This window comes from Mytilus trossulus, chromosome 13 (genome assembly GCF_036588685.1).
Source record: "Mytilus trossulus isolate FHL-02 chromosome 13, PNRI_Mtr1.1.1.hap1, whole genome shotgun sequence".
NCBI lineage: Eukaryota > Metazoa > Mollusca > Bivalvia > Mytilida > Mytilidae > Mytilus > Mytilus trossulus.
The window spans coordinates 31,640,039-31,647,599 of NC_086385.1; the positions used below are offsets into that span (position 1 = coordinate 31,640,039).

A 7,561-nucleotide genomic window follows, 5' to 3' on the forward strand; every position below is an offset into this window, starting at 1 on the left:
CGACAACTACTGAACATCAGATTCCTGTTATACATGAACAGAAGTTGATCAATAATTCACAATTGAAATCTTTCTTTTTATAATTTTATTTGGGTGTAAAATCGTGAGCCGAAGAGGCGGGCCCCCTTTTTTGGGAAAAATTTGGTTGATTATATAGGGAATCTCTGAGGCATGACCGGAGCGGGCCACCTCCTGCGCAGTCAGTGGGCCCCTACTTATGAAAATTTCTGGATCCATCACTGAGCCGAAGCATATTTGGTATGAAAGGTGGAAATGAAAATAATGGAATCGTATGGAACCTTTTTTCAATTTTCTAATGATTAACTAATAAATAATTTTAAAACTAATTGAAAAGAAAAAAGTGAACGATGTGTTTTTTTAATTTTTTTAATTTCGTTTCTTTGTTTCGGAGTTAAGTGTGATGTTCATTTTATCTGACCTAGTTTACATTATCGTTTAGATGCCAGCTGAAGCCCGACTTTGGATGTGGAATTTTCTTGCTTTATGGGAGACCCATTTGGGACCATCTTTTGGTGTTGTTTTTTTTATTTAGGTCGGGTTGTTGTTGTTTTTACACATTTTCAATTCTCAATTTTATGTTATCAAATAAACTATAATAAATTTAGAATGAAGTTAGGAAAATTTCAATAACTTCCAGTTTTGACAATTATATACTATTTTTTGCAATACTGACTTTTGACTCCGGAGTTGATATCTTTAAACAGGTAAGCGACTTCGCCGGTTGGACATTCTGGTGCTCTCTCAAGTAAGAGCAATGAAACATATAAAATCAAGCTTTCAATCGGCATATTTTTTTTTTAAAAGTAAACCACTTCTCTCCTGCCCACCCTTCCCCCTCAAAAAATGAACAAAATGTACCGATTATGTATGTGATTTTACTTTTTTTAGGAAGCTCTTACTTGACCGAGTACCAGGATGTTCTACAACAGAGATGGTAACCTGTCAAAAAATTATACAATCCGATGTCAAAAGTCGGTAATATGAAAATAATCCGTCTATTGAAGAGAGGAATTGTCAATTTGATGCTTACACTGTAACTGTAGATATTAAATTACTTTGAAAGCTACTTTTGAATCTTAATTCCCGAGAAAGATTACCAATTATACATCTTTAAAACTTGCAAGAAAAAGTTTAAGCGAAATTTCTATCAAAATAAAATGCAAATATTACTATCAAATATGAACCAATCAAAATGATCAATTAAAGAAAAAAATACTAGCCGCGACAAGGACGAATTGTGATAATTTCTATGTAAATATAAGTCACATATTAAGATCTGTATCAACGATATTTAATCAGTATATGACAAAGCATTTTTTCACATTTCTACCTGTTATATACCTGTTATGAGTATAACCACAAATATGACAAGAGGATCTGTGTATAAGGAAAAATAAAAAGGAAAAACAAAGATGGGCGTGAAAGTTCATGTTGAATATTGGTAAGTTATTCGTTTAATTCCCATTTATTATTTAACATTTTTTATAAATTAAACAAAATCAGCTGTGAAATTGATTTTTTCATTTATCGGTATCAAGTTTCAGGTGAATTTCAATTTAGTTTAGGTAGATCGATTGCTTGTTGTTTACTCAACGTCAAACGCAAATATGTCCTTATTGTTCGGGACATAGTTTTGATAGATAATAATTCCTTCCCCTCAAACAGATAAATAAATTCAAAAAAAAAATATTAGTAGGCCCCATGCAGACATAAAATTATGTTTATACTTGCGGAAATCGTATGATAGGTCAAAATGTACCACTGATAAGAATAACAGAGCTTATGTAATGGTATCATTTGAAAAAATAAAGAAAGATGGTGGTGACCAAGTGGTGTAGAAGCTTTACCACTAGGCTGTGAAAATTCAGGTGGTCCAATATACTCTCATTTTCCAGTGCCAATCCAAATTTCCCCGACCAGCTTCCCAGATGTGAGTAAAAGTACATGCAAATTAAGACAAAAAATGGTCTTTTCAGACTTTTAGACTTTTGTAGTGATTTTGACCTATAATTGTAAACCTCGAATTTTATGTCAGTTAACTTAGTCTCTGGTGGAGAGGGGTTTAACTGGCAAACAGCACACAATTTTTTTATTTCTCTAATTCTATGGAAATATATCCCTTTCAGAACCCATTGCAAACACAATTTAATCAAGGTATTGTTGCCTGTGATCTCAGATGATGATTGGCTGAGTGAAATGGTCACAACCTTTCTCAGCTACCTGATATTATCAAAATGTTCTAATAGCAATTGACAACTTCGTGGAAAGTACAAGGCACTCGAAGGGTATTTTAAGTTAAGAAATTTTATCTTTTAATCATTAGAGAAACTGAGCATAAGATAGTAACGTGTGGATTATCGGATTTATCAAATCTCGATAGTTTTATCATAAATTTTTCAGTCCGAGCTTCGGAGAGGACTTTAAATTTGATAATTTATCTACATGTATCACGATTGGATAAATCTGATAACTCACTTGTATTAATGTAATACTCTATATTCATACACGTGATATATATATTTTTTTCTTTTTCTGTAGCTTCATTTGAAATTACGATCAATGATAAAGAGGTTTTTTCTAAACTGAAGTTGAAAGGTTGGCCAATCGAAGAGAATGTAAGTTAGATATCTTTTATCATGTTTAGTAGTCCAAGTTTGTGTTAAATAATCTTTAGCGTTGGACTTCACTGGTCCGTATGAATAAAATGTTTGGTGGCCTTAGATATAAATAAAAAACTGAATATAGGTAAACCGATATAATTAGGCACTAAAGTCATGTAAAAGAGAGTCAAAATATACAAGAGATATTCAATAACGAAAAACGATGAATAGAGTGAGACTAACAGTACTTGTTATTCACAACAGAGAAAACCGAAAACCGAGCAACACGAATACATGCAATAACCGGGATGGTCGCAGGCGCTTCGGAAGAGTAAGCAAATCCTGCTCCACTTGCAAATGTCCTGTAGATTACTGAAGATTTTAGGCACTTGGCTATATACAGTCTTTTTCATTCCAATTCCCGATTTAATAAGCTAGCTTAAGTGATACTTGTTAGCCATGGACATATAAGGGGATGGGATAGCAAAAAAACAACCAGAAATAATTTTGATTGTCACAGAAAATAAATGGATTTCAATGGTCACTGTCTCCTATAGGAATAGACCGATTAGAAGGCCACAGACGAACAAATTGTCACACATAGAAAAACATGACTAAATACATTATGTGCATACAAAGAAGACGCATAGCGCCAGTTATTCAAGGTTGCTTTTCGTTTCACAAGTAACGTTCCCTCTTTAACCATATCCACCAGTCTATACACAAACAGTTGAACGGTAGCTGAACAATTAACAAGTAGATATTAGTGTATAAAGATTGTAGGTGAGATGATATAAACCATACATTTGATGCATTCATTGCAATTTGATTTTATTTTCTGTGTTTTAACACCACTTTTAAGCACCACTTGGCTATTTTGTGGAGGCCAGTTTTTATTTGTGGAGAAAACCAGAGTGTCCGCAAAAAACACCACCGACCTTCGATAGGAAAACTGACAATCCTAGTCAATTAAGATTGGAGTCGAGTGTACCTTATTGCAATTTTAATAAAACAAAGAAAAAACTCAGTTACGGTAGTCGGACATTGAGCAGGACGAAACCATCATTTCAGAGCACAAGAATGAGATCCCCTCCGTTTTTTATGGAGTTCTTGCTGTCTTTTTTTTTTCTATGTTAAAATGTTTTGTGTACGGTCTTTGTGTTGTTGTTTTGCCATAATATGGTTAGTTTGTTTTTGAGTTTTAACATTGAATATCCCTTTGACATGTTTGTCTCTCTTTATCAATAAATTGCTGAATTACGACTTATATATTTTTTTATGTTTCAGCTGATTGAGGTTATACGGCAAGCTGATCGTGGCATGGAACCAAAAGAATTATCAACTTGCAGGAAAGCTTGTTGTGCCATTTGTTAAACCGGGGTGTGATTAAAAAGACGGACATCAAAATATTTGTAAAATGTAAAACAAAAATTTTACTCCCATTTGCCATTTATGTAGCTCATTGAAGAAATAAGATGTAAAAACCAAACACTTCAACAACCGAAATAAAAAAAGTGGAACTCTTAATAAAAAAAACAACAACAGAAAATTTAATATTTAATCGTTTTATACTAAACTGAAACTTTACGATACAAGGCAATAATTGTGTTTAAAATAAATTAGTTGAAGGCTATGGGGAAATAAATTATTTTGATAAGTGATAAAGTAGTATTTTAAAATGAAGCAGACAAAAATAGGAAAAAAATAAAATATCAATTTATCCGTGAATATCTTTTATTTACCTTAAAAATTTAAAAATATTCAGTTACTTATAGTAGAGAAATAAGTTGGTGATAAATTTAAGTAAACAACCACCACATTAAACAAAACTAGAATTAGTTTAAAATCTGAGCAAGACGAAAATAATCGTCATTAAAGCTGAAAGTAAAATTAATAAAATGTTCATTAAAAAGTCGAGTACACCGTTCATATTTTTGATTTTTTGAAGCTATCATTTTATCAATAAATGAAAACAGTGGTAAAAAGCGATGAAGCCACAGTTTGATGTAGACTTGAAGGATGATAGGTTTCTTAATCAATCACCAATAAGATCGTTCTGTATTGAAACTAAAAAATATTAAAGACATTAAAATTGAAAGTATTTTTGTTTGTTTCTTTAGTTATATTATGTTTAGCATTGATTGCGTCTCTTCTGTAATGTTGAGCTTTGGATTTCAAATATTTTGGCCACGAGCATCACTGAAGAGACATGTATTGTCGAAATGCGCATCTGGTGCAAGAAAATTGGTACCGTTAATTTTATTGAACACTGCGTCTGTTTGAAGAGTTCTGTTGGTTTGTTTTTTTTATTTTACCAGAAGAACATAAATGACGATAAAGTGGGAAACACATGTACCATAGTGCAATACAATACTATATATTAAATATGTTGAAGAAAGACAGACCTCTAAATTGTACATAATTGTCGACAAAGCACTACAAACAACATGGTAAATAATACCCCCCCCCCCCCCAAAAAAAAAAAAAAAAAAAAAAACCGGGATGAACTCAGCTGCTGTGGAAAGGTTTGGGAACGGTTGGGTACTTTAGGTCAATTGATGACACTCATTAAAATGACAAGTTACCAATTAGGATTCATATGGCCATACGAAATGACATACATTCTATTGGCCTGTCGAGATATAAACAAACATCTAGCAAACTAAGTCCAATCGGAAGACATTATCACTATGAAAGACCGATTAGCTGTCAGGACAGTGGATGGTTTTTGACTAATTTCTATCAAGGAACCAGTTCGAACCCGGTAGGAGAGGTTGATTACACGTAACACGTTCTCAATTCATTTGAAATAAAAAAATAAATCAATTAAAGTTATCACCCCTTAAAATGTCAAGTTGTAATTTTCTAAATTATTAAACAATTGAGGCATCTTAAGCCAATCACACTCAAAAGGTGAATAGAATGGTTAACAACCATTTTGCAAATTATAGCAACATATTATTCAGATCCTTTATGAAGGTTAAACTGCAAGGAATTAATTTGAAAAATATCACAGCATACAAAATGTTTCACGTCCAATGTAATGTTTTGCTCCTCTCCTAATGAAGTTTAACTGAAGGTGAGATGCCGATCGGATACTGGTAGGCAGTGGTGTTGTCCTGATTAGATCAACTTGTTTATTCAAAGTCTTGACGGAGCAGAACATAAGCACTGCCTGTACCAGACACCGCTATTATGTATCTCTTGTTCGGGTGTTAATTGTGCAAGGACATATTCATTACATCAGCTTCTAAGAAGGGAACCAAAGAGTAGGTAGGCAAGAGAGATTGTGAGGAAGCGAGAGTGGGAGAGAGTGGGACAAAGCTAGAGAGCAAAAAATTAGGAGAGTGGTACAGAGCTAGTGAGCCAAAATATGAGAGTGTAAGAGTGTTTGAGTGGGAGAGAGTGATAGTGCGAGAGAGCGAGAGTGGGAGAGAGCGAGATTGGTAGAGAGCGATAGTGGGAGAAAGCGAGAGATTGCGCGAGAGTGGGAGAGCGGGGTAGCGAGAGTGGGATAGTGGGAGTGTGGGGATGAGAGAATGTGAGGCTGGTTGATAGAGAGCGAGGATGTTAGAGTGAAGACGAGAAGGAGAGACACAATCACTAATAACGACATCTCTTTCTTTGTTTTTGCTTTAAGAATATATTTTCATCATTTTACCCATCTTGAAACACAAAACGCATGTAAAGTTATTGACGGAAACTTTAAACGGAGAATATGAGAAGTCCTTGCGCACGCAAAACTCATGATACGCATAGATTGTGTCTTATTCTTCAGGTGGCAATACATGTTGTTTACCACAGCTGTACTTTCTTTTTTTCTATTGTTTTGAGTTGAGCTACTGTTTAAAGGGACCAACTTGTAGGATATTTTTAATGTAAAGATAGGTTATTCACAAAACAATTTTCATACTTGATGAAAATAAGTCTTTCCTTGCCTTTTCTGTTGTTTTACCTATTTCAGTCTTTCCTTGCTTTTTCTTTTGTTTTACCTATTTCGACGTGTTAAACAATGTTTTAAGTAAGATATAAGCATCTAACAATCCATTCTGTATAATATTGAAAATAATAAACTGTTATTGGCTTATATCCCTTACTTAATTATCTGGCCTTTTATCAAATTTCACAAAAACAATCGAAATGATATATTTCATTCATATGTGTAATTAACAAAGTGGAAACTGGCATTTGAAAAACCTAATGCACTACGTATACTATAAAGAAAAAACAATATACCAAAGAAAAGCGTTCAAATCTTGCCCTTTTTTATATTCTAAAGGTTAAACCCGAAACGAACCAAATGGTCTAGGGTGATTTGTACAGGCACCTAGATACTAATTTACTTAGGGTGTAAGTTGTAGTCTGTTTACAAAAAAATGAAAATGTTCATGTGTTCAAAATGAACGAAGTGGTTCTCATTGCGATTGTGAAAGTTTTCATTTATTAGGTTGTTATTTGTGAGTTGAGTAAAATCCTATAATGAAGAAAACAAGCCCTTTTATTTAACATCAGATTGGGTGAACGTTAAAATGGCATTTAATTCACAATACTTCGGAATCATTTATTTTCGTGGATTTAGGACACCTTACATTTACATGAATATCTAATTTCGTGGTTTTGCCAAAGTTTGCATACAAGCCTATAGGAAATCTGTCATTGGTTGAAAATTTCGTTTCATGGTGTCACCCACACCAACGAAATGCACGAAAAATGGTATCCCACGAGTAATAAGGTATCCACAGTATTTCATTGTTGATGTAAAATCCACGAAACATAGACATTAAAACAAAAGGATTGCCTATATACATTATTCCCCATACAAGACTGCAGTCAGTCAAGGGAAGCAAAAATGTTCTCTTTCAGAAATGAACATATGACTATGTAATATATTAAGCATGTTGCGATTCGAGAGTGAGAGGACAAACATTTTAATATGAAGA

At 33.5% G+C, this 7,561-nt stretch overlaps 1 long non-coding RNA gene across 1 annotated transcript; it reads left to right on the top strand.

The window, feature by feature from the left end:
- Nucleotides 1–2,559: 2,559 nt before the first annotated feature.
- On the top strand, nucleotides 2,560–4,724 carry LOC134694032 (uncharacterized). The gene is made up of 2 exons (XR_010102545.1): nucleotides 2,560–2,636; nucleotides 3,909–4,724. It is a non-coding gene; the product is annotated as an uncharacterized LOC134694032 (long non-coding RNA).
- Nucleotides 4,725–7,561: the final 2,837 nt, after the last annotated feature.